Source organism: Cnephaeus nilssonii, assembly GCF_951640355.1.
Source record: "Cnephaeus nilssonii genome assembly, chromosome: 22".
Taxonomy (NCBI): Eukaryota; Metazoa; Chordata; class Mammalia; order Chiroptera; family Vespertilionidae; genus Cnephaeus; species Cnephaeus nilssonii.
Window position 1 is genome coordinate 25573434 of NC_137093.1, and position 26692 is coordinate 25600125.

Consider the following 26692-nt stretch of genomic DNA (forward strand, 5'->3'; position numbering starts at 1 on the left):
AACCAGGAGGTTACTGTTTGATTCCTGGTTAGGGCACATGCCCAGATTGCGGGCTCCATTCCCAGTAGGGGGTGTGCAGGAGGCAGCCGATCGATGTTTCTCTCTCTCCCTCTCCCTTCCTCTCTAAAAACATACACCGTATTTTCTGGCGTATAAGACGACTGGGCGTATAAGACGACCCCCAACTTTTCCAGTTAAAATATAGAGTTTGGGATATACCCGCCCTATAAGATGACACCCGGCGTATAAGACGACCCCGACTTTTGAGAAGATTTTCCTGGGTTAAAAAGTCGTCTTATACGCCGGAAAATACGGTATTTTTTAAAAAAGCCCTGGCTGGTTTGGCTCAGCAGTTAGTGTGTTGGCCCTCAGACTGAAGGGTTACGGGTTCGATTCCAGTCAAGGGCACGAACCTTGGTTGCAGGTTGGATCACCGGCCCTGGTTGGGGCTTGTGTGGGAGGCAACCAATTGATGTGTCTCTCTCACATCTATCTCTCCCCCTCCCTTCCACTCTCTCTAAAAATCAATGGGGAAAAAATGTCCTTGGGTGAGAGAGTTGAAATAAGGTAAATGCAAGGGGAGTTGGATTTTGGCAGAAAGATGACAAGCGTGTGTGTGTGTGTGTGTGTGTGTGTGTGTGTGTGTGTGTGTGTTTCTGTCTTAAACATGTAAGCAATTGGACATCTAAGTACAAATATGTTAGTTGGAACTTTATAGGGCAAGACTGAGAAAGGATGATCAGTGCTGGAGGTAAGTTTTTAAATCACCATCACAGATGGTATATGGGAGACTTACTCTGTACCAAGATTTAAACGACACCAAGGTGTTGCTCTCTCTTACATATGGTTCTTAGAGCTATTTGTTACCTTAGCAGTAAGAAGCTTATACATTTTCCATTTTTAGTGGTTACACAGAATAATAGAGAAACTTAGCACATATCGTAGTGTAAGTAACGGAGATTCATAGATTATTGAATACTTCTTGAGCTCTTTCACCATGTGTATAACTCTTTAAGAGTTGGGGAATTCTGAATTATAAATTAGAGGATTATGCCATTTGGTGCTTGGATCTTGTGTGTTTATAAGGTATTCTTGGCATAAGATAACTGTTCCTTTAAACATTCTAAATCAAATGCAACTTGTTTGAATTTACTTGTTAGGGAATACCTTCCCTTTAATATAGATGCTCTGTAGAATTATATATTTTATATATTCAGTGTTTTTGAATTTATAGTTATTGTATACTTACACCTTTTCCTCTTTGGATATTAAAGCAACTTTTATGGGGTTTTGGTGTATGCTTTAAATTTATACACTAAGAACATATATGAGCATATTTTAATGATGATAGATTTCTCAACCTGTAAATCTTAAATGTTACCTTTTTAAAAGTCATTCTGTATCCTTCTACTCTCCAACCTGAAACAAGTTTTCAGCATCTCAAAGTCCCGATTCATCTTGAACATTTGCTCTCATGTCAGTCTTAAAGTTTATAGGAACAACTTTGGTGTTTTTGAAAGAGAAGAATACCACACATGAATACTTATTTTTACTTTGTATACCCTAAGAGCATTATTACTGTCCATTATTTTACTTTATTAGGAGCTTTTCCCCTTCCTGCTCTGTGGAACTACTTTAATTGTACTACACATGCCCCTTCTCCATTCTCAACAGTGTTTTACCTTCTCAAAACTAAGAATTGTAAAAATTTTTATTAGTGGGCTCCTCTAAAAAGGTACAGTAGAAAATATTTTTCCCTTCAGAGATATTCCATGTAGCTTCAGAGAATTCTTGGGTATCTTATGTTTTTGTTAACTTCAAAATTCTTCAATTCATTTACCTGATACAGAAAATAACTTTTTCTTCCTTAAGGGCATAATAAAAAGCTCTTAAATGTACATATTAGCATAAACTCTACTTAAGCAAAATTATCAGAAGATTTTACAGGACGTTTTTTGGACTCTTGCACATAAGAGAATCTTTTAACATGATACTACGTAAAACCCCTTCTTTCACTAAAGCATGTGAGTGGCTTTGATAAACACTTTGAGGGACTCTTTTGAAATGCAGTGTTTTGGCCATCATTTCAACTCTACAGAAAATATGGTTCCATGATAAACTCAACAAAAAGCACATTGGCAGCCGTCCAGAAGCTGACTCACCAAGGAGTAATGATAGACGCTTTGAAGGGAATGGTCTATCCCAGGGTCCTATTTCAAAGCTTCATGCTATGATTACATCAAGTGAAAGGCAGCCAAGAAATCAAGATGAGATCTTGCAGTACCTCCTGGGAATAATGGTAGGAAGACTTCCACAGTAGTATGCAACTAAGGTGGTGGTGGTGGTGGTGGTGGTTTTTTGTTTTTTTTCTAATCACTCTTGTAAAACTTGGGGATGGGAAACAAGGTGAGGATTTAGTATAGTGGTTATTTTTGTGGGGCTGCAGTGCAGTTTCCTTATTGGGCCTGACAGAATAGCCTTGTAGTGACTAAGGGTTAACTCAAGAAGCTCAATGCTGTATCAGTTTTCTAGAGCTCAGGGAATATACTTAGCTCAGTAGTAAGCACAAGTATCAAGTTCATGTCAGACACTGTAGCTACTGTTTCCTACTTGAACAAACCAGAAAAACCAAAGCAAGACCAGAATCAGTTCAGTTTTGAAGAACAGACCCTTTGCCTACTCGCATTGCACATTTTAGGAGTAAAAATTATACAAAGGTGGGCTTGGCTTCAGAACTGTGAAATAAGTAGTATTAACTCTGTTTTTGTGGATTAGAGTGATTGCTGTTCCATTTCTAAATTCCATTTCATAGCCTTAAGTTTTTCTAGGTGGCAGATTAATCTTTTATAATCACTACCAAAGATCACTTAATGTTGACTCTCTGTAGAAATAGTTTGCCCTTTTCATGTTGTTGAAGGTTATCTCAGATAAGAAAACACTTGAATAATCTAAAAGTTTTTTTTCATAGATAAGTGAATATGCCACAGGGATGGATTGACCCACTTTTTATTATTGTAGTACTTTCTATTTCTCAATAAAAATTGTTGAACATGATAGTTCTTTCCTATTGAATATCGTGGAAGATTGCTTTTAGCTATTTGCTATAGTCTTTTAAGCGTATTTAGGAATGAAAAGTTAGTTTTCAAAGTGCTGTCATTTAATAAGAGCTTTATCCAGAATGTGCCTCTCAAAAGTTAAAAGTGTATTTCTTTAAAAAAATTTTTTTTATTTCAGAGAGGAAGGGAAAGGGAGAGAGAGACATAAATATCAATGATGAGAGAGAATCATTGATTGGCTTCCTCCTACTGGGGACTGAGCCCCAAACCTGGGCATGTGCCCTGACCAGGAATCAACCATGACCTTCTGGTTCATAGGTCAACACTCAACCACTGAGCCTTGCCAGCCTGGGCTGTATTTAATTCTTTATAATAAACTAGAGGCCTGGTGCACAAAATTTGTGCACTTGGGGGCGGGGGGTGGGGTCCCTCAGCCTCGGCCTGCGCCCTCTCGAAGTCTGGGAGCCCTCAGGGGATGTCCAACTGCCAGCTTAGGCCCACTTCTCGGAACAGGCCAAAGCCGGCAGTCGGACATCCTTAGTGCTGCCACAGAGGCGGAAGAGGTTCCCCCCACTGTTGCTGCGCTCACCAGCCATGAGGCTGGCTTCTGGCTGAGTGGCGCTCCCCCTGTGGGAGTGCACTGACCACCAGGGGGCAGCTCCTGCATTCAGTGTCTGCCCGCTGGTGGTCAGTGCGCATCATAGCAACCAGTTGTTCTGTCGTTTGGTTGATTTGCATATTAACCTTTTATTATATAGGATAACTATACATTTGCTCCTTGTTAAGAAATAGTGCCATTTTTCTCTCTCAGATTAAGCTTGAAAGATAAGAAATAAGTAGAAAGTGAGCCTTTTTCTATGTCTTATGTCTTATAGGGTACCCAGGTCGTACTAAATTTAGGTCAGTTGTTTGAATTGTATTCTGAGTGTACTTGCAGTTATGTAGAACAGAAACAGCTTGCCTGGGACTGGAAGCACTGAAAAGATAAAAACTAGTTGGTAGCAAACTGCATCCGTTAAACTGAGTGATGGATCAGCAAGGACTTTGGGGTTGCTGGGTTTGATTTGTAACACTCAATTGTTTTGAAATGATTAGCCCTGAAACAAAGTAATTTAAAACTTAGATATGGTAGGAAATTTCAGATTCCTTTCCAAATAAATTAAAAGTCTTTTAAAGAAGGAAGCTTTTCTCCAGAGATTTTTAGCTCCTTGAGTGCTGCATGAATCTTAGCCATTGCTGTGGTGATTTTATACCCACCAACAAGTTTCATTTTATTCTTTAGTTTCAGATTTGTGCCATTACTGAGTGAATTTTCAAAATGAGATTGCTCTGTTTCTTGCTAAACTATCATATACAAGCCACTAAATTGACCTTTTCCTCTTTTCCCTGTGAGTTTAGAAAAGTCCTTCAATTTTAGGTCAGTGGTTCAGTGCCAGAGGTTAGCTTTTCTTATTTTTTACATTTTGAATTATATCTGGAAGATAATTAATTTCTAGATTGTATCCTTAAATCAGATCTTTTTGAACATTAGGAACTCTCCAGCACTTAATTTATAGTTCTAGTGAAAGGAATAGAGTATTCACTGGGTTTTGTTTTTGAGGCCCTTACATTTAATTCATGGAATCGAAATAAATTAACTTACAGATAGTGGCAAGTAAATTTTCATTTATTCATCATGGTTTCTCATTCCTCATTTTCTGGTTACTTAAGGGTTCCTAAACGTGTGTACCAGGCCTGGCCTATTTTGTACCTATCCCACTTACAGTACTAAGTGGCATTTGACACAAAGGGCCAGTAGGTGTTCTCTGATATTGGTACACAGACTACAGGAGCAAACTGTCAGTTTTCTTCTGGGTTTGTGAAGCTGGGACGGCCTCTAGCAGGAGTCAGGCGGTCTGTCCACAGTGGGAGAGAATGAGGCCAATGAGTAAAGAGAAGCATGAGATAAAGAGATGGATCCGGTAGCATTGAGCCTTTGAGGCCCCACTGCCTGAAGTTCATTCTTTGTTTCTGTGTACCACCTCAGTATCCTTCTGTGAGCACGTCAGTTCTGATTTTAAGTTAGCTTGGGTTTCTTTCACTTACAATTGAGAATTGTGACATATCTAATGCTATTACCTATTACTGTTTCTACACTGACTCTAAGTATTTAAAGATAGCTTGAGCTTTAATCTCAGGATAAACATTTAATATACATAGATGAACTCACTTCATATATGAATTAATCTTCAGAATCAGTGGAGTGAAAATAATAAAGTATCTTCCATTTTCAGTGGTCTTTGCTTAAAGGGAAAAGTGCTTATGATGGGTAAAGGATGGATCAATATTCTTTTCTAACCATTTATACCTATACAGTGTAGAAGTTTTCCTTTAAAGAGATGATCACCACAAATCAGTAGAAGGGCAAAGAAATAAAGTCGTATTGTAGTCAGAATGTCACTGATTAGTCATAAATATCCTCTTTATATTCTGACAGTGAATGTGTGGTTACCTTATATCAGAAAGAGGGAGGAGGAAAACTGAGTGAAAAGTAGAGCAGAGAAGAGGAAGTGAAGAGGTGAGATATATATAGTAAGCTTTATTGAGCCACTAATAATTGTTGTAGGTTCCATGAATTGCCTACATCTGGATTAGATGATGGGCTCCTGAGAAATCAGTGATAGAGATGAAGAAAAGTCTTGATTTGTTTTCTTTTTTAAAATATATTTTATTGATTTTTTACAGAGAGGAAGGGAGAGGGATAGAGAGCTAGAAACATCGACCAGCTGCCTCCTGCACACCCCCTACCGGGGATGTGCCCACAACCAAGGTACATGCCCTTGACCGGAATCGAACCTGGGACCTTTCAGTCCGCAGACCAACGCTCTATCCACTGAGCCAAACCGGTTTCGGCTTGATTTGTTTTCTTTAGGATGAGGTTAAGGTGGATGTGGTGAATAAGGAGCAGCTTTCTTATCTTGCTTAAGCTGTTGGCATTACGTTGTCTTGCAAAATCTGCTCTCTTATTACTTGACCCTAATTACTTGAGTGTAACACATTAGGTGAGAATAAAAAAATGAGTACTCAAACTTTCAGGATTGTTGTTTTGGAAGCCTTTGATGAATGCGATTAATGTGTAGGAACTGCAGTGAACATGAATTTGAAAATATTCCAGTCCCAGCCCTAGCCAGTTTGGCTCAGTGGCTAGAGTATCAGCCTATGGACTGAAGGGTCCCTGGTTCGATTCTGGTCAAGGGCACATGCCCGGGTTGCGGGCTCAATACCCAGTATGGGGCGTGCAAGGACAGCCAATCAGTGATTCTCTCTCATCATTGATGTTTCTATCTCTCTCTCCATATATATCCAGTCCCAAAGTAAGCTTGACCCTTGGCAGGAATGTGGTAAGCCAAGTTTGAGATGTCTATGCTACACTATCCAACTTTTAGCCTAATCTGTTTTAGCTGGCTTGCCCTATGTAAGTAGAAACTTCCTTTAAGGCTTTACTATGGGTTAAATGCAGTTCATGGATCTCCGTTAAAAAGAGTTTTAATTATACAGATCCTCATGGTAACCTAAAGCATACATTCTGGGTTTAGATTTACAGTAAAATGGTCTGTATCCCAAAACATGGTTCCACCAGAAACTAATGGTTTGATGTTGGGCAGGTCATTAACTTCTTAGCTCCCTACTCTTACAAGATTTAGGAAAAATAACTTGCCTTACCCAGAGCACATGTGTATGTATATGTGTATGTATATCTATCTATCTATCTATCTATCTATCTATCTATCTATATCTTTGACTTTTTTTGCTGTCAAATGGGGGAAAATATCAGCTTAATTGAGGTATAATTTATACAAGACACAATTCACCCATTTTTAACCCTAAAGTTTGAGTTTTTATAAATGTATAAAGTCGTATAACCAACTCCATTTTATCACCCCAGAAATTCCCTCGTGTCCCTTTGTGATCACTTTCTTTCCTCCATCCCTGCCTCTGGTGGATACTGATAATTGTAACTATTATTTTGCATTTCCCCCCAGAATGTTACAAAAATGGAATCATACAATATGTACTATTTTGTTTCTTCCCTCTTTCATTTAGTATAATGCTTTTAGATTGAATCCTGTTGTTAAAAGTAGGAGTAGAGCCCTAGCTGGTTTGGCTCAGTGGATAGTGTCTGCCTGCTGACTGGAGGGTCCAGGTTTCAATTCTGGTCAAGTGCACATGGGGCTCGATCCCCAGTAGGGGCGTGCAGGAGGCAGCTGATCAATGATTCTCTCTCATTGATGTTTCTATCTCTCTCCCTCTCCCTTCCTCTCCAAAATCAATAAAAATATATTTTTAAAAAAGTAGTAGATTGTTCTGTTTAATTGCTAGTTAGTGGCTGTTATGAATAAAGCTCCTGTGAATGTATACAGGTCTTTGTATGGGCATTTGTTTTCATTTCTCTTGGTTAAATACTTAGGAGTGGAAATTGCCGGGTTGTATAGTAAATGCATGCTTGCAACTTTATGAAAAACTGCCGAACTATTTTTCAAAGTGGCTATACCATTTTACATTTCCATTAGCAATGGATGAGAATTCCAGGAGCTCCGCATACTTGTTAACACTTGGTATCGTCAGTCTTTATTAACTTTACTATTCTTGTGGGTCTGTAGTATTATGCTAGCATGATTTTATTTTGTGATTTCCATTTGATTAACGATGATTATCTTTTGATGTGTTTACTGCGATTTATTTATCTTTTTTGGTGAGGTGTCTTCACATTTTTTTGTCTATTAAAAATTTGTTTTTTTGTTTACTGTTGCATGAATTCTTTTTATATTCTGGATATGAGTTCTTTATCACAGGTTTTGTATGTCACATGTTTTACAAATATGTTTTTGTAATTTGTGATTTGCCTTTTCATTTTCTTAATGTATCTTTCAAAGATTGAAAAACTGAATTTTTATGAAGTCCAAGTTACTGATTTGTTTTTTATTTTGTAGTTAATGTTCTTTATATCCTATGTAAGAATCTTCTCTAAACCTAAGCTTACTGATATTTTCTTAAATTTTTTTTTGCAAGTTTCATAGTATTGTGTTTTACACTTAGGTCTGTGAAACACTCAGTCTGTTTAATGAATGAGATAAGGGTTTAGGTTCATCTTTTTCTATACAGATAGCTAAATTTTCCTATAAGCATTGCTTTAACTGCATCCCTCAAATTGATACATTATGTACTACCGTTAAGTACAAAATATTTTCTAATTTCGATTGTCTATTTTAGCTATGGGTTATTTAGAAGTATGTTATTTGATTAACAAATATTTGGGGTTTTAGATAGCTTATTGTTAGTGATTTTTTTTTTTTTTTTAAGAGAGAAAGGAAGCAGTGACGGGGGAGAGAAGAAGGGGCAGAGAGGGAGAAAGAGAGAAACATCGATGTGAGAAACATTGATGGTTGCCTCCTGTACTTGCTCTGACCAGCGATTGAACCCAAAACCTAGGTATGTGCCCTGACTGGGAACCGAACCCGCCACCTTTTTGGTGTATAGGATAGTGCTCCAACCACCTGAGCCACCTGGCTGGGATTTCAAATTTTTTACTTTGAGATTTCTTTTGCAGTGAATATTTTGTGTGTCCTTCAAAAGAATATGTGTCCTGCAGGTAGATATCAATTATTGGTTGATAGGAATTATTAGAGTATTTTATATATTTACATATTATTTTTTTGTTCTGTCAGTTACTGAAAGGAGAGTGCTAACATCCCTACAATTGTGGATTCAGTTATGTCAGCTTTTGCCTCCCATATGAAAGGTTAAAGTCGGTGGTGCGCAGGCAAGCTAAATAGCCATCTCAGATGGTGATTAAAGAAAAATTTAAGGAAAAGGGGATGGGCGATGGGAATATCCAAAGGGGGACTTGGAGACAGGTTCAGGGAGTTAGCGGGGACAAGCTGCTGCTGCCCATTGTTCCCCTGGTGGGATACCTTAGGGGTTGGGGGATCTGTGCCTGTGGGGGAAGGGAAGGGATAAGGGAAGGGCAGCAGAGTGCTCCTTGGAGGGAGAGCAGCACACTGAGCGGATTTATCCCTTTCTTGCCAGTGGAAATCTTAGGGGAGGTCTCAGGGGAGGGTCTTAATAGAATTTTCACCAGTTTTCCAGGTGTGCTCTTTCAGGGTCCTGGTCAACAGATGCAGAAAGAAGCCTTCTTGGAGTTTCCCTTATCTTTTGAAAAGCAAAACTTTTGGGAGTGAGGCTGCTATGAATCTCCTCTCCAGGGAAATTTCATGGCCATGAAGAAAAAATATGGATAAGATCACATCTGCATAAAAAACATTATGAAAAACTTTCAGCTCGGCTAGTGTGGTTCAGTGGTTGAGCATTGACCTATGAACCAGGAGGTCACAGTTCAATTCCTGGTCAGGGCACATGCCCGGGTTGCAGGCTTGATCCCCAGTGTGGGGTGTGCAGGAGGCAGCTGATCAATGATTCTTTCTCCCTCTCCCTTCCTCTCTGAAATCAATAAAAATATATTTTAAAGAACATTATGAAAAACTATCCTGCTTATTCCCCTAGAAACCCATTTACTCCATCATAGATGAATCTTTTTAGAAATGCAAGATTTTGTATGATGAAAGTTTTGAATGAATTAATGTATTACATTTTGCAGGCAGCCTTTTGCAGCAGCTCTCCTGACTTAGCCAATTTCCATGTTCTAATGATTTATGGAGGGATTTTATGTAAATTAAGAAATGTTTAGCCTTTATAATAGGACTAGAGTCCTGATGCACGAAATTCATGCAAGGGGCTCGGCCCTTGCACCCCAGGCTTCATCCGGAAGGTCGTTCAGCTGTCCGGTCTAATTAGCATATTACGCTTTTATTATTATAGAAGATTGTAAACAATACTCTGGATCTACTACTTTACCAATTGGTCTCTAATGCTTACAATTGATAGCTGAACTGTTTCACTGGCCTCTGTAACCACAGTATTTTGAGCTTTAAGATATGATGTCACTATTTAATTATGGATTATTCTGTTCTTGTTCTATAATATCCCAACACCTTTAGTAAAGGATTTTGTATTGGCTTTCACCAGCTGCTATTCATTAAAATATGGCAACAATAGGACTAGCCTCTTAAAAATCCATTTTAACATTAGAAGTGGAAAGGGGATGCTAAGTGACTATTTTTTTTTTCATATGAAGGCGGTATTAAGAACACATAGAAGGAGGTATTAAGTTTTCATATATATATATTGCTTAAATAAAATTGTGTGGCCAAAGGTATCTCTTATAGTTGGATCATTGGTTAGGATTACAGACTTCACTTTCCTTTCCTTAGTGATATTAATTCTCTTCTCCACTCCTCGTTACTCAAGAAAAGATCCTTCATGTAATATTTTAAAAATTGTACTGGGATTTGCATTAAAAGTAACAGCCCATACCTAGCAGACTTTATAATCATAGCATGTAATTTTTATCTAATTTTCACCTACTGAATTGGATATCTTTGTTCACCAGAACCTTCACTTCACTGGAACGAGTCTTCATGTCAAATTTGGCATTATTCAATAGAGCTAGTATTTAAATATTGACAAAAGGTGTCAAATAATTCTTATTTTATTGAATACTACTAGGTAAATGATAGAAAGTTATAAAAATATTACACATTTATTTAACATCTTTTTTTTGCTTCCCTTTTATAGCTTTTATGTCTTGGTAAAAAGTCACTCTATGGGTAAATCGACATACTGTGTCCATGATATATATGGATAAGTAAGATTTTTGTGTAGCTTGAAGATTTTTATGAGTTAAACAGTATTTGCTAACAGGTTAAATGGGAGTTGAATAATTGTCAAGGGATCATTTGACATACTAGTAGGAATTTGCTTATTTATCTTGAAATTATAAAATACTTTTGTCCATCTGAAATCATTCAGTGTTTTATGTTGCTAATGCAGAGTTTGTGTTTCAGTTAGAAAAGATTAGTAATTGCTAGTGTTATTTGGTGAGATGTACCTGGAAGGAAAGTGTTAGGAGCATGATGTATACTTGTGCTGTTTAGACCTTTACATATATATTTCTTTCTTACACTAATCTCCCAATGGATGCCAGAATAAGATTTTACTTCTTAATGTACTGAAAAATAAGTCCATGATGTTAAGCAAGCATCGCTAAATGGGTTTATATATATATATTTTAAATTAATCCTCACCTGAGGATATATTTTTTATCATCTTTTTTATTTTAGAAATGCATTTTTATTACAAACAATAAATACATTAAGGATCACAATAACATTGTGTGAAAGTATGCACCCAAAAAAAATCTTAATTAGGAAATATCACCAAGGAAGACATTCCTTAAAAATGGCTTTAAATCCATTTGCATCTCTTTATTTTATTATTATTTTTCTTTATTGATTAAGGTATTACATATGTGTAATGCCCTCCCACCCCCCACTCATGCCCTCACCCCCCTGGTGTCTGTGTCCATTGGTTGGGCTTATATGCATGCATATAGTCCTTTGGTTGATCTCTCAGGATATTTTTTATCCCATTGCTTTTTAGAGAGAGTGGAAGGGAGGAGTCAAGACGGAGAGAAACATGGATGAGAGAGAGACACATTGATTGGTTGATTAGTTGCCTCCAGGCATCTAGCCTGCAACCGAGATATATGCCCTTGACCAGAATCGAACCTGAGACCCTTCAGTCCGAGGGCTGACTCTCTTAACTACTGAGCAAAACCGGCTAGGGCTAAATTGATCATATAATTTAAAAGAACTTCTATGTGTTCTAATTAAGTTTGAATTTTAAGCAGGTAGGAGCTCTCTGAAGCATTTCCTCTGCCTTGAAACATCTTCCTCTTTTATATCTTTGCTTGTTTCTTTTATGGGACTTGGTTTAGGCTTATTAACACAATAAACATTTACCAAATGCTGCCTATTTACTAGGCATGTAGCCTTGTGGATGGAGTGGTAAAAACAAGATTATATGGTCTCTGACCTCATTCAGTTTATGGCTGTCAAGGAAAAGAAATAGGCATAGGAGTTGGAATTATGTTGAATGGTTAAGATAGTCTTCTGCTTTTTTTTTTTTTTTGATACACTGGTGGTTTTACCAGAATCTGTCTGGAAATTCTGTCAACTATTAATTTAAAAATGTAACATATATTAAGGGAAAAGGGAATTTTAACAAAAAAAAATGCTATTGGTTGTGGAATCTAACAAGTAGATGTACACAATATTATTTGCCTTTAAGAATACAAAGAAATTATTGCCTTTTTGTACGGTTAGTTGAATTGCCTAATTTCTTCCCCACAAGAGACATTTTAGTATCAGGCTAAAATCAACAATTATAACCCTTAATGTTTTGGGAAAAAATATCATATGACTAACTACATAGTTTTGCTAGCAGTCACTGGGTCATTAATTAAGTTTCCTTATTTTGTGCTTCCTGTCCTTTCTCTTTTCTTCTGGAGGAGAAAAAGTTTTCTCTAGGCCCCCCTCTTCTTAATTCTTTAGCAGGGCACATTTTTATACTTTATGTCCAAATGTACATACTTCAAAGTAATTGATATTCTGTCTTGCCTTGGATTTCCCACTGACACATTTGGTGAAGTGGTTTAAAGTGTCCAATTTGAAAGCAAAAGCTAGCCATGAAGGGAGAAAGGGAAGTTTTGTCATCAAGGGGTTAATAAAATTGTTGTAAAGCCAGTGTTTTATGCCCAATAAGACATTTGGCTCTTGAAATTTAATAATTATTTCAGGACTATTAAATTTATTTTTAGGCATTTTTCTAGCCTTGGTTTTAATTGGTAGGAAATATTTTTCTAGATTAAACTCAACCCAGTATAATTATGTTTATAATATGTTTCAGATTCTAACTTTATTTAGGATACTGGTTGATGATCTTATAATATGCATTTTGTTTTACCTGTGCTTTTGTTATTCTTAAGGTTTAAGTGATTTGCTTTAAAATTTTAAATCAGATAATCAGGAACTCATTTGTTATTCCTCATTAGTGAAAAAAATTATTAGATCATGGCATATAGTTCTAAGTGACTTATTTCTGCTAATTAAACCATCTATAATAGGCTAGAGAAAAGAACATTTTGTTGGGGTTTTAATATGTAAAAATAAGCCCATCAGGAAATTTATGCCTAAGATTAAGATTTTAGGAATAAACAAGGTATTTAAACTGAAGTCTAGATAGGGGACTTTACTGAACAGTATCTTACTAAATTTGTGTGTGTTCAGTTTTGGTGCCTACATGTATTTAGAATATTTGAATGTTGTGTTATAGTCATTTGCATATTTGTCTTGCATCTGCGTAACAAAAATGGTTGAAAATTAAACTTTTTGATGGTTTCACTTATTTGTATCTTTAATTTCTTTCTTCAGTATCTTATAATTTTTTGAGTACAGGTCTTTTACCTCCTTGGTTAACTTTATTCCTAGGAATCTTTTTTATTGATTTTGAAATAATTTTTTTATTTTTCAATTACAGTTGACATACAGTATTGTCTTAGTTTCAGGTGTACACTCCAGTGATGAGACATTATGTAGCTTACTAAGTGATGATCCTGATAAACCTTGTACCCATCTGCACCATACATAATTTTTAGAATATTATTGACTACATTTCCTATGTTGTACTTTATATCCCCGTGACTGTTCTGTAACAACCAATTGGTACTTCTTCATCCCATCACATTTCCATTCATCCTTCATTCTTAGTTTTCTTTATACTGTGAATTTATTTTACATTTTCTCAACAATATGTCTTAAGCAAATATGTCTTAAGTATTATATAACATTCCATAATATGAACTTAATTTTTTATTCATTTAGCTATTTCTCTATTGAATATTTTGTTCTTACTACCTGTTGAAGTAAAGATTTTATTTATCTTTCAGTGCACATGTGTGATAACTTCTCTGATATATCAAGAGAAATAGAATTGTTGGGTCATATTGTTTGCATAGCTATAGTTTTAATATACTGTCACAATGTTCTTCAGAGTAGCTGTAACAGTTTTATTTCTACCAAAAGTATGTGCCAAGTAGTTATTTTCCAAACTCATTCCAGTATTTGAAATTAAACAATATCTTGTTTTCTGCCAATCTTTTTTTTTTTTTTAATCCTTACCACCTGAGGGTTTGTTTCTTGATTTTAGAAAGGGATGGGGGAAGGGAGGGGAAACATTGATGTAAGAGAGAAACATCAGTTGGTTGCTTCCTGTATGAGTCCCGACCAGGGATGGAACCTGAAACCTTTCTGGTGCATGGGACAATGCTCCATTCAATTGAGCCACCCGGCCAGGGCTCTGCCAATTTCAAGAATGGAAGATTAGTTATTGTTGTTAATTTTTATTTTTCTGATTATTTATGAGGTTGAGCATATTTTCATATGTATCTTGAACATTTGTATTTTTATGTGGTTTTCCAATATCATTTGTCTAATATTTTGATTGATTTTTTTTTCTTTTCATGGATTATAGGAGGTTATATGCTCCGTTCCTTTTATTTTTATTTATTTTTAAAATATGTTTTTATTGACTTCAGAGAGAGGAAGGGAGAAGGAGAGAGAGATAGAAACATCCAATGATGAGAGAGAATCATTTATCGGCTGCCTCCTGCAGGCCCCACACTGGGGATTGAGCCCGCAACCAAGCATATGCCCTGACCAGGAATCAAACCCTTGGCCTCCTGGTTCATAGGTTGGCACTCAACCACCGAGCCACACTGGCCAGGCTCAGTTCCTATTAGATTATTGTAAAGTCACTTTAGGAAAGTGTGCATTTGTTATTGTCTTAGACCTGTAATTTTTTAAAAAAAATATATTTTTATTGATTTTTTACAGAGAGGAAGGGAGAGGGATAGAGAGTTAGAAACATCGATGAGAGAGAAACATCGACCAGCTGCCTCCTGCACACCCCCCACCGGGGATGTGCCCACAACCAAGGTACATGCCCCTGACCGGAATCGAACCTGGGACCCTTGAGTCCGCAGACCGACGCTCTATCCACTGAGCCAAACCGGTTTCGGCATTAGACCTGTAATTTTTAAAGGTATCTCTAATGCTTCAAGTGAAGTTTCATATTTTGACTGAAAAGCTTGTAGCATTGAGCAAGTGGTTAAGGAGTGGTAGTAGTGTGTGTAGAGTAGAGCAGGTGAGGACCAAGTCACTCTGGGAGGCACCTAGATTGGCTTCTATACAAATAACTTCTTCATTTCTTTTCAGTTAAATACATTTTAGTAATTTTTTTCTTGGCGTTTGATTTTCCAGTTATTTCTAAAAGCCTAAATTGTGTGTATACTTTTAAAATCAACTTTAAGATATTTGTGTATAACAGAAGTAACCTAGTATAATTTGACAGATGTGTACATTTATAAAACCATTACCTCATTCAAGATATAGAATATTTCCATTGCCCCAAAAAAGGTTCCTAATGCTCTTTTACAGCCAATTCTCCCGTTTACCCCAGAAAACCATTGATCTGGTCAGTATAGATTAGTTTTGCCTATTACATAACTTTATAAAAATGATAATTCCCAGACCTTTTGTGTGGACTTCTGAGCTTATGATTATATTTAGCTTGTTATTAAGAAAGTGAACTTTAAAAAGGATGAACTAGTTGTTGGCTAAAATATCTTTAATTTATTTAGAGTTGAGAGTAGTTTCTGAATGGTGACCTGCAACTTCACTAATTAGAAAAAGATTTTGTTTTAAATTCTACAGTGGAAATACTGACACAACAAGGTTAACAGTACTTGCATCTCTGAAAGGAGATAGCCTAGTGGAATGAAGATAGCAGTAGTTGATCTACCCCTATCTATTTCCATACTTGCCTCTTAAATGTTAGTTTCATTGTACTGCTGTATTTACCATTACATACATTGATTTTGGTTTATATTGTCTTATACATACAGACGTTGTTTTGATAAAGGACAACATCCCAAATGATAAGTGTTTAGTTTTTGCCAAAGCTGTATTTTTAAAAAATAATTTTCCATTTCTGTAGTCTCCTTAAAAGGGGAAAAAAACCTTTCCATATTTTTAATTTTTATTTTCAAGTAGATTAAAACAGTGGAGGGGAGTGTATCTAATTTGATTTCTAGCCCTTTTGCAAAAACAGTTAATGTTATGGATTCATCAAGATTTTATGTTATTTGGTGGGAACTCCTGACAGCCAGCTCTTCTTTCTTTGCATGTGCCTTTATCTCATTGCTTTGCACACCTTCTACTCAAAGCTCTGCAGTGGTTATTCTTTTTTAAAAAATACCCACCTCAGTGGTATACTCATGTCAATCAAGATTATAGGGGCTGGTTATAAATCTTGAGTGCCAGTATAATCCCTGTCAGTCTTTTGTGTTACAGTTTTTGGACTTAAATTGAGAACTTCTCTGTTCTCTGAAAGTACTTTCTGTTTGTTTTAACTCTTTTTCTTTAAAATTGAGAAATAATATACATATAATAATGTAGTAACCTTTAAATTAAATCTTGATAACTTTTTACATATGTATAGACCCATGTAACTACATCCAGATTGAGTCTTCTCCACTAAGACTTCCACCCTTTCCTAGTCAGTACATACTGTAAAGAGAAATCACTATTTTGACTTCTATCACTATTAAGTACCTTTGTTTTTTAGTTTTATAGTAAAAGTTCTTTTTAAAAAGTTTCTTTTTTGTTTTATTTATAAGTTTACTAGAGCACTGGAGTGGCATACTTACCCTATTATTAAAGTTACTAGAGGCCCGATGCACGAAATTTGTGCAAGAGTAGGCCTTCCTTCCCCCAGCTGCCAGCACCGGCTTCCCTCTGGCACCTGGAACCCAGCTTTGTCCAGAAGGTTGTCATGTCTAATTAGCATATTACGCTTTTATTATCTATATACTAATAAAAGGGTAATATGCTAATTAGGGCAGACATCTTCCAGACGACCATCTGGACGTCCTTCCGGACAAAGCCACAGCGGCTGCCTGAGGCTCAGGCAAGCCTCGGATGGTGGCTGCTGCTGCCCAGGGCCAGCCCGAGGCTCAGGCAGCCACGCCCAGCTGTGAGGCCCTAGGCTCAGGCAGCCATGGTGGCCGCCAATGGCAGCAGCAGCAGGGTGATGTGGGCGGCGCCTTTCCCTGATTGGCCAGGTCGCCTCCGGCAGAGGGAGGCCAGACTGTGGCTTAGGCTGGGGGCTGAGGCAGAGCTGTTTAGGCTGGCAGGGGGTAAGGTAGGGGTAATCAGGCCAGCAGGGGCCAAGGTAGGGGTGATCAGGGTGGCAGGGGGGCAGTTAGGGGCAATCAGGCAGGCAGGCGAGGGGTTAGGAGCCAGCGGTCCCGGATTGCGAGAGAGATGTCCTTCTGCCGGTTTAGCCCCGATCCCTGTGGACATCCCCCAAGGGGTCCCAGATTGGAGAGGGTGCAGGCTGGGCTGAGGGACGCCCCCCCTCCCAATGCATGAATTCCGTGCACCAGGCCTCTAGTTATAGATAATAGGATTGCTTGGAAGGCATGGAATTGAGCAAAGTAAATTATATAATTCAGATTATTAATAACATCATTCTAAGGTAGTTTTGTGCAGCCTTCCTCATGCTTAGAATGTACTTTACCTAGGACTAGAGTACAACCTGCTTTTTCATTTGGTTGTTGACACCAGGAATTACAGCATGTATCTTCACATAATTTTTTAACTAAGGAGGTACTAATCAGACTTTAGTCTGTTAATGGCCTTTATACATTGATACTGTAAAGTATCAAGATGATACTCTAAACCCAACAGAATTTTTTACTAGCGCCGCTGGTGAAGTGGTATCATGCAAGATTCCCAATAGAATTTTTAGTTGTCCCTTATCGCCACCTCCTGCAGAGATGATACACTATGCTTGTCCAAGCCACGTTTATTCTCCTGTCTGCTTTCCCTGTAACAGTACACATTCTTAGGGCAATTAATTTATGCATAAAGACATATTATGTATAATATCTCTGGAAGTGAGTAAATTTTTTGTGAAAATTAAACTCAGGACACTAAAATTCTTTGCCCACATCTAACCAAAGGAGCAGCTATCCATAGTGGAGTACCCAAAGAAGGTGTTGGTTTTCCACATGCCCTGTTGGATATTCTGGAGCCCAATTTTTTTTTCTTGTACATGTAAATTCTGGAGTTTTCTTTTGTTACATTTGCATTTTAATGTAAAATTTATATCTCTTTCCCTAATATCTAACTTCCAGAACTTTATTATACACCGTCATATTTGTAGAAGTTGGAAAGATCCTATCATTGTTTTAGGGGAAAACTGCATTTAGGTGATCATGTCACATCATGGTGATGTGTCCATTCTATCCTGGTATTTTTAATTTTTAGCAAACATTTATTAGAGTTGACAGTACTAAGTACACTGGTATTTTAGGTTACAGAAGTGTACTAGTTCTTTGACCTTGGACAACTTATTCCTTGAGAGACTTGGAGGCATCATTGTGAAATAGGCTAAGTAGTACCTACCTCAACAGTCCTATGAAGATTAAATGATACAATGTATGAAAAGTACGTAGCTCAGTGATTGGCTCTTCATTTAGTAAATTCTAGCTTTTAAATATAAAGATAATGGTATTTCTTCAGTTTGATTTTGTTTAACAAAGTAATTATATACTCTTTTAGACTAGTTTTACTAAGCCTATATTGTTTTATTATAGTATTTAAATAGTTCTGTATCCAGTATTTTAACTGTTGTTTTCTTGTGAACTAAGTAATAGATTCTTCTATAATGAAGACCTTTTAAGAGTTTTTTAATGTATATAGTTGATCATTGATCAACAGGGGTTTGAACCACAAGGGTCCACTTATACATGAATTTTTTTCAATACATATATTGGAATTTTTTTGGAGATTTACAACAATTTGAGCAAATGCAGATAAACTTTATGATTTTCTTAAAAATATATCCTTTTTTCTAACTTTATTGTAAGAATATAATATATAATACATATAGCATACAAAATATGTATTAATTGGCTATATATGCTATCAGTAAAGCTTCTGGCCAACAGTAGCTATTAGTAAAGTTTTGGGGGAGTCAAAAGTTATGTGTGGATTTTCAACTCTGGTGGGGGTCAGAGCCTGTAATCCTTGCATTGTTCATGGGTCAACTGTATTGGTTTATTCTCCAATAATCCTGTGAGGCTGTTTGGTCAGGGTAGATAATTATATTTCTTTTGAAAGCTCAAGAAGCATACCTAGAGAGTGTGTGGTTTAATTACTGATATATGACAGGGCATTTATTAGCCAACATGTACGTGATTACTAAGTGCTGGTACACTTCCAGTTGCTTCTGTGTATTAGATCACTTAATCTTTACAATAACACTATGAGATATTGTTGCCATCAGAAGCATGTTAATGACAAATGACCTGCTCAGGATTACAGAATAATTAATTTCTGAATTAGGTTTTGAGGCAAGGTCAGGCTGACTCTAAAGCTGTGCCAGAATGCCTAAAAACGAAGTCTTTACAATGCTATAGTACATTTTAAATTCTTAAACACGGATGTTCCTTTGAAGGCTTTGTTTAAATCAGCAGAAATTGAAGTGATACTGCAGAGTAAAAGCAGAAATCATAGTCTTCCACTCTGCCACCAGCTTTGGGGCATAAAATAAAGGAAGTAAAACAGGGGATCTAATCTTAAATTCTGACTTCTGCAAAATATTTACCTGTCTGATTAGATTTACTGTCTGATAAAACAATCCCTTCTGTCCTTGTATCCTTTTCTGGGGGAACAGTTAAAAGCTGGAGACAAAACCAGCTATCTATTCTGAAATCCCTTAGATGGATTTACATTTCTTTTTATTCTGTAGGTTACACTTGTAATTTGGACCAAGATTATCTGATTTAAGAAAAATAAAGATTCCTTAACTTCTCCCGTTTTGTTACAGTATGATCCTAGCCCCATATAATAATTTTTTTCATGAAAGTCAGATTATTTGGGTATGCTTGGGAACTTTTAGGTAGCTGTCTCATTAATATACGCATCACATGGACCAAGTTGTCTCATCCGGTCAGCTTTTTGATTCCTTGCCCTTACAGTTGTTCTGTTGTGCTGGTACCCATAACAACACAAACTTAAGAGCCCAGTAATGCGGGGCAAGTAGACTTCCTTCCTACCCCGGAGCTTTTTCCTGTACTAGATGCCAGCTCTGAGGATGGTGAACATGGGAGTTTAATAAAAACTTGGTTTCCTGACTTTATTCCATTAGATTAGGTTGTCTCAGTGCTGAAATGGAGGTTTTAAGAAAGTGGGTAGAAAGCAGTGCCCAACTTGAGGATATTTAATACATGTTCAGCTTTGTTAACATTGCAGAAAACGTCAGTGGCTGTATTGTTACTATTTAATAATAATAATCTGTAGTAAAACTTTATTTAATTGACACCAAATTTTTAATTTAATAGCCATTTATTTGCCTTGGTAAATTATTTTTTATAAGAGAAGTATCTTACATATATATTTTAAATATTTTATTGATTTCAGAGAGGAAGGGAGAGGGAGAGAGAGATGGAAACATCAGTGATGAAAGAGAATCATTGATTAGCTGCCCCTTGCATGCCCCACACTGGGGATTGAGCCTGCAACCCAGGCATGTGCCCTGACTGGGAATCGAATGGTGACCTCCTGGTTCATAGGTAGATGCTCAACCACTGAGCCATGCCAGCTAGGCCTGTTTCTTTTTACATGTATCTCTCTTCCTTCCCTCTCAGAAATAAATAACCACTGTCTTGGCCTTTATGGTAATCACTGTTTGGCTTTCATTTGTATTGTTACCCATGTATGCATTTGTAAACAGTACTTTAGTTTTACCAGTTTTTGAATGGAATCATACTGTATATATTTTCTATTTTGCACATTCCTATGTATTATGTTGATCTAGTTCATTTTTATTGCTATTTTGTACATTATATAACATTTTGTTTACCAGAGAGCTTGAATATACACATTATTCCTTCTGTTTCTTTCAGACATTAGTTTCTTTGACAAACTATTTTCATTTTGGAAAATGCAAAGAAATATATGACTGGCTCAGATTGACCTTGGAGGTGTGATATTATTAATAGTTATGTTCACGCGCTTATTGTAAACTTGATCATTCCAATTACTTGTTTATGTGGATTTTTTTTTCATGCTGAATTGAATAGTACCGAAGTTTGTTTGTTTGTTTTTTTTAATATATTTTATTGATTTTTTACAGAGAGGAAGGGAGAGGGATAGAGAGAAACATCGATGAGAGAGAAACATCGATCAGCTGCCTCCTGCACACCCCCTACTGGGGATGTGCCCACAACCAAGGTACATGCCCTTGACCAGAATCGAACCTGGGACCTTTCAGTCCGCAGGCTGACGCTCTATCCACTGAGCCAAACCGGTTTCGGCAGTACCGAAGTTTTTAATATATAAAAATATACTCCATAATATAGATTTATATTAGGCTGTATGTTTGAGAACTTCTTCATCTTGTTTTAGAGAATATTTTACCAATATTTAAATATATTTAGTGTGAATATAAGTAAGTTAGTGCTTTTTTAAGAAAGAAAACCCTTTTCCCCTTCTGATTTATGAATTAAGCAAAATGATAGTTTGAGAATTTTTTAAATTTAAGGTTTGGTTTTGTTTTTAGTGTGAACCTATGACTAGTCTGAGTTTTTCTGAGTTGTTAACTTAAGTGCAGTTATGAAATAACAAAAAAAAATTAGGAAAAATAATCATTTGCGTTTATTGCTTTTTAGCCCCTCTTTTCCTAAGTAAAGCATGTTGATAAATTCTACTTTTTGACTTTCACTGGAAAGTTCCTTTTCTTCCTGTATTTGGAGGGCAGTCACATGTGTCCTTCTGTTTACGTGAGATAAACATTAGTAGTTTAAAAGGGTGGGTCAGGCTTTTTCTGGGGATCTGTTGAATTGTATGGTTTTAAAGGGATTCTTAAGATGGTGTTCTGGTCAAGGCAATTTCTGTTTTTTGGCTATTTAATAATTGAGGAGAACTGCTTTAAAAGAGTAGGTATTTGAACTTACCATCCTATATAATAAAGAGCTAATATGCTAATTATATTGAACAGCAGAACGACTGTCCGGACAACCTTCTGGACAAAGCTGGGGTTGCGAGGGCTGGCCGAGGCTGCGAGGGCTGCGAGGGCCGAACCCCTTGCATGAATTTCATGCATTGGGCCTCTAGTTTTAAATAAAGCCCACATTATAGTGTGTTATTGAAGATTATTTGGGGTTTTATTAGTTTGTTTTAAAAAATGGATAACCCGCTATCTAATTGCCAGTATATAAATTTTAACTAGGCCAGTAGAAGAGTGGGCTCTTCATTGCATATAGCCTCTGCTATTTGAATTTTGTCTCTTTCCTCTGAATGTAGCTATTGGCTAGCTAGAGTGGACAGTTTTTAATTATGATGACAGCAGTTTAAAATTCAAATCTGTTTCTTCTCTTCATTGTTCAATTGTTTGCTTAAAGGATGAATATGCATTTATATTCAACTTTCTGGTCCTTGTCCTTTTTTTTGGTTCTTGTCCATTTTGATGCCTGTTAACTCTGAATAAAATGAGTGGAGGGAACCAGAACTTTGAAGAGTATTTATAGATGGTGAGAGGAACATTTAAGATTTCTAATATATAATATCCTACATAATAAAAACGTAATATGCAAATTGCATCACTCTGCTACGCCCACGATTGGGCCGGCTGGAGGCGCGGGGGGCGGGACTCAGGGTGGCCGATTGGCTGGCGGTAGGAGCGGGGGGCGGGGAATTGCGAGTCCCCGACTCCCGCTCCTCCCACCGGCCGTTAGGCCAACGCTGCGGAAGGGCCCATGGGGCCGGCGGAAGACGCTGGTGGTGGCCGATTGCGTGGCTGCTGGCAGCAGTTTTCCACCAGCAGCAGTTTTCCTCTGGCCACCCGCCGATCGGAGCGCCTCCGGGATCGGAGTTCCTCTCGGGGTGGCCGATCGCGCTGGCGGGAGGCGCTCTGATCGACGGGTGGCCAGAGGAAAACTGCTGCTGGCGGAAAACTGGTGCCGGAGCCAGGTGAAAGTCTATTGCACGAAACTTCGTGCAACGGGTTTCTAGTGTATAATCAAAGCAAAACCCAAAAATATGCATGTTTAGACACATGCATTTGGGAGAAAATGTTTTAAATCAAGGGAAAGAGAGAAATAAACTGAAGAAGAGTGGTTATTGCAGATGGGGGGAGCATACAGGTACATTCAGGTTACTGGTCATGTTCCAGTGCTTGGGTGGGATGGTGGTTTCATTTCATTATCTATATATATAAAGGCCAGTGACTGAACAGTGGAACCACCGGAATGACCGGTGGCTATGATGAACACTGCAGTGGCCAACCTGCCTGATCTGGCCCCAATCAGCCTGTCCCAACCTCCTGTGGCCCCTCCCCCAAGATGGCCCCGCCCTAATAGGCCCCCATTGGGGCTGGCTGGCCGGACCCCACCTGTGCACGAATTCGTGCACTGGGCCTCTAGTTAATATACTAATAAGCAATGTGCAGATTAGCTAGGTTTGGGGTAATACTAATAGCTATTTTTTGAGTGTAGTTTACTTTCAGAAAATACAGTTAAAGTTTTGTTCTTTAATCAGTAGGAGGCAAGTTACAGAGTCTGCAATCTCATGTTAAGAGATAATCATATGATACTAGAGGCCTGGTGCATGAAATTTGTGCACTGGGGGGCGGGGGTCCCCAAAGCTTGGCCTGCACCCTCTTGCAGTCTGGGAGCCCTCAGGGGATGTCCGACTGCCATGAGCCCGGCTTCTGGCTGAGTGGCACCCCCTCTGTGGGAGCGCACAGACCACCAGGGGGCAGCTCCTGTGTTGTGCGTCTGCCCTCTGGTGGGCAGTGCACATCATAGCGACCGGTCGTTCCACCATTCAGTCGATTTGCATATTAGCCTTTTATTATATGGGCTGTTAAGAAGAGCAGAAGCTATTACAAGGTTCTTTCTCCTCTCTCTCTGTCCTGTCTCTCTCTTCGATTTAACCTATGGAGTGCAGGGGAAAACAAGTTACTTCTTTTCTCTTCACCAGAGGTTAACGGAGAGCAAGTAGGACATGAATGAGTGTGCAGGAATTTGCCTTCTCTTAATTTCCTAAAGATAGACCTCAGAACCAATCAAAGAAACAAAAGTCAGGAAACATTTTTCCCATGCTGGAGCAATAATAAATATTGAACTACCTCCAGCACTTAGATAAAATGATCTTGCTTGGCTTTTATTTATTTAAAAACTTTTATTTATTGATTTTAGAGGGAGGAAGGGAAGTATTTAGAACATCTTCCACACTAAAAAAAAAAAAAGTATCTCCATCCCCACCCCCCCACCCCCCCCAAAAAAAAAATAAACGAAACACTCATACGGTCACAGAATTACCAAGATTGATCTTTGGTCATTATCTATTGAAATGGAGATTTTACTTTTTACAGTGAACATTATCATAAGTTTTGCTGGTTCAAGAGACTTATTACCAGTAAAAGACTTTTTGATACAGAAATGTGATTATAACATGGAGTTCAGCTAATGGTTTCTGAAGTAGAAGGTTGTGGTTTTTGCTTAGGAAATGATAATATTTCAGCTGTTTATCTGGGTCCTGCAGCTGGCAGAGGAATGCAGTACACTGATGATGATTTTGCGTTTGGATCCCTGAAAACTCGCAGACTTTTCTACCAAAAGAGGTAGAAAGAGACATAGATCTTTTTTTTTTTTAAGTCATCTTGTTTGGAGATATCACTGAATCAGGACACTGCCTCAATTTCATATTTACTTTTCCTTTTTTATCTTCAAACATGATCCTAATAAGTAGAGGGGGCGTCACACGGAGCCCGTTCGCCCTGTGAGAATATTACAGTTACTCTAGGACTGCGCTCCACTGCCGCACCCCCAGTGCCTAAAGAGTGCCTCCCACCCCAAAACGTTTGTCACACACTGAATTAGGATAGGCGATTGCATCTGTACTTTTTGAACGTTCCTTGTTTCTATTTCCATTTATAGTTCACTTCAACAGCAAAGGTTTTAGGAAAGCTGAAGTTTGGGCTCCTGTTCAGGGAATAAGTCTAAGCCACAGTAGTTTTATTCAGCTGATAAATGCTTGGGTTTTGGTTACTGCTGGTGATTAAATAATCTTCCCATCATGGAATAATCCTATCCAACATACCACAGAATCCTAGTTTGGGAAGGTCATGTCATCCCTCACATATCTGAAAAGTTATTAGGCATAAATGAGGGAACTCCAAAGCTGAAAACTTGCCCAAAATAGTGACAGTTGTGAAGCTACTCCTTAAAATTTAACACTTCTGGCCCTGGCAGGGTGGCTCAGTTGGTTGGAGCATCATCCTGTACACCAAAAGGTTGCAGGTTTGATTCCCAGTCAGACAGAGCACATACCTAGGCTGTGGGTTTGATTCCTGGTTGGAGTATGTGCAGGAGGCAACCAATCGATGTTTCTCAGAGTGATGTTTCCTTCTCTCTCTCTCTCTCTCTCTTAAACCAATAAAAACATATCCTCGGTAAGGATTAAAAAATAAAAGACCAATTTCAAACCTCTGAATTATTTTATATTGCCTCTGTACTCAAGTTTGCTGTGAATGTTTGTCTGAGAAGCTAACAGAGTGATGCTTTATTGATTGAGGAAAACATTTAAATAGGAATAGCTGGAAAGTTCCTGGAAAGTTTGTCTGTGTAGTTCTGCAGTTTCTAAAGGCATGCGAGGCCTGGTTGCGTCCATTTTGTGGACAATTAAACATTCTAAAATCTGCAGTTGACTAAATAGTCCACATTGTATCAATTTTAAAGATAATGTATTATCCTGGCATTCTAACTTGTAGAGAAAAGTCTTGTGGGCAGATGTAAGTGGCTTAACTTGATTCTTAGGATATTTTTCATAAAAATACTGGTTTTTCTTTTGCAGATTTTCTTGTGAAACCTCCTAGTAGAAAAAGTTCTTGGGACGAAGTTCTTGGTAAGTCTCTCCTCCCGCCAAAACGGTAAAACGAATTTACAGATTAATTTGGGGCATCTGTTTGTCCTTGTACACAGTATGTACATAATTATTGAGATGAGCTCTTATATTTTCACTTTAATGTTAAGTCTTGAAATGTTTTTTCACTGGAACTCAAGCAAGATTGCTTTTTTTCATATGTAATTGTGCCCTAATATAATATGCTTTGCCTGGAAACTTGTATTTAAGTGGAGATTGAATGAGTTGTAGCCCAATTTTTTTTTTTTTTAAATAGATTGTCCTCTACAACAACATGAAGTTCTTTTAAATTGGAACTTGGTTCTTATTTTGAATTTCTTAAATTGTTGTTATATATCCGTACGAGAACCAAGGCCATGTTACTAGACTTAGTGGCACTAATTAGATTTTTAAATAGAAAACAAGTTCTAAAAATTTGTTAGCTCTGTCTTCAGTGTGGATATTAACTCCAGTCCTGTCCTTTTCATAGACCTGTGTGTATCTCTTACTCCTAACTCTTGACGACTGCCTCTTGTTTCTGCCATCTGTTTAATCTAGGAAATTATAATCTAATATTGTTGAAAAGAGAAGTTGTTGCTTTGGTTTTAAGTTCTTAGATTCAAATCATTTTCTTATTCCAGAACTTTGAACATGGCATTTTAGGTTCTT

The 26692-nt window shown here is 37.6% G+C and overlaps 1 protein-coding gene across 6 annotated transcripts in view; it reads left to right on the forward strand.

Moving 5' to 3' along the window:
- The window catches only part of MTMR3 (myotubularin related protein 3), an 84784-nt gene that overhangs the window by 12748 nt on the left and 45344 nt on the right, over nt 1–26692 (forward strand). For all 6 annotated transcript variants that reach the window (XM_079763340.1, XM_079763342.1, XM_079763343.1 and 3 more), the window contains exon 2: nt 25976–26026. The gene's annotated coding sequence lies outside the window, so the exon portion shown is untranslated. The remainder of the gene's footprint in view (nt 1–25975; nt 26027–26692) is intronic.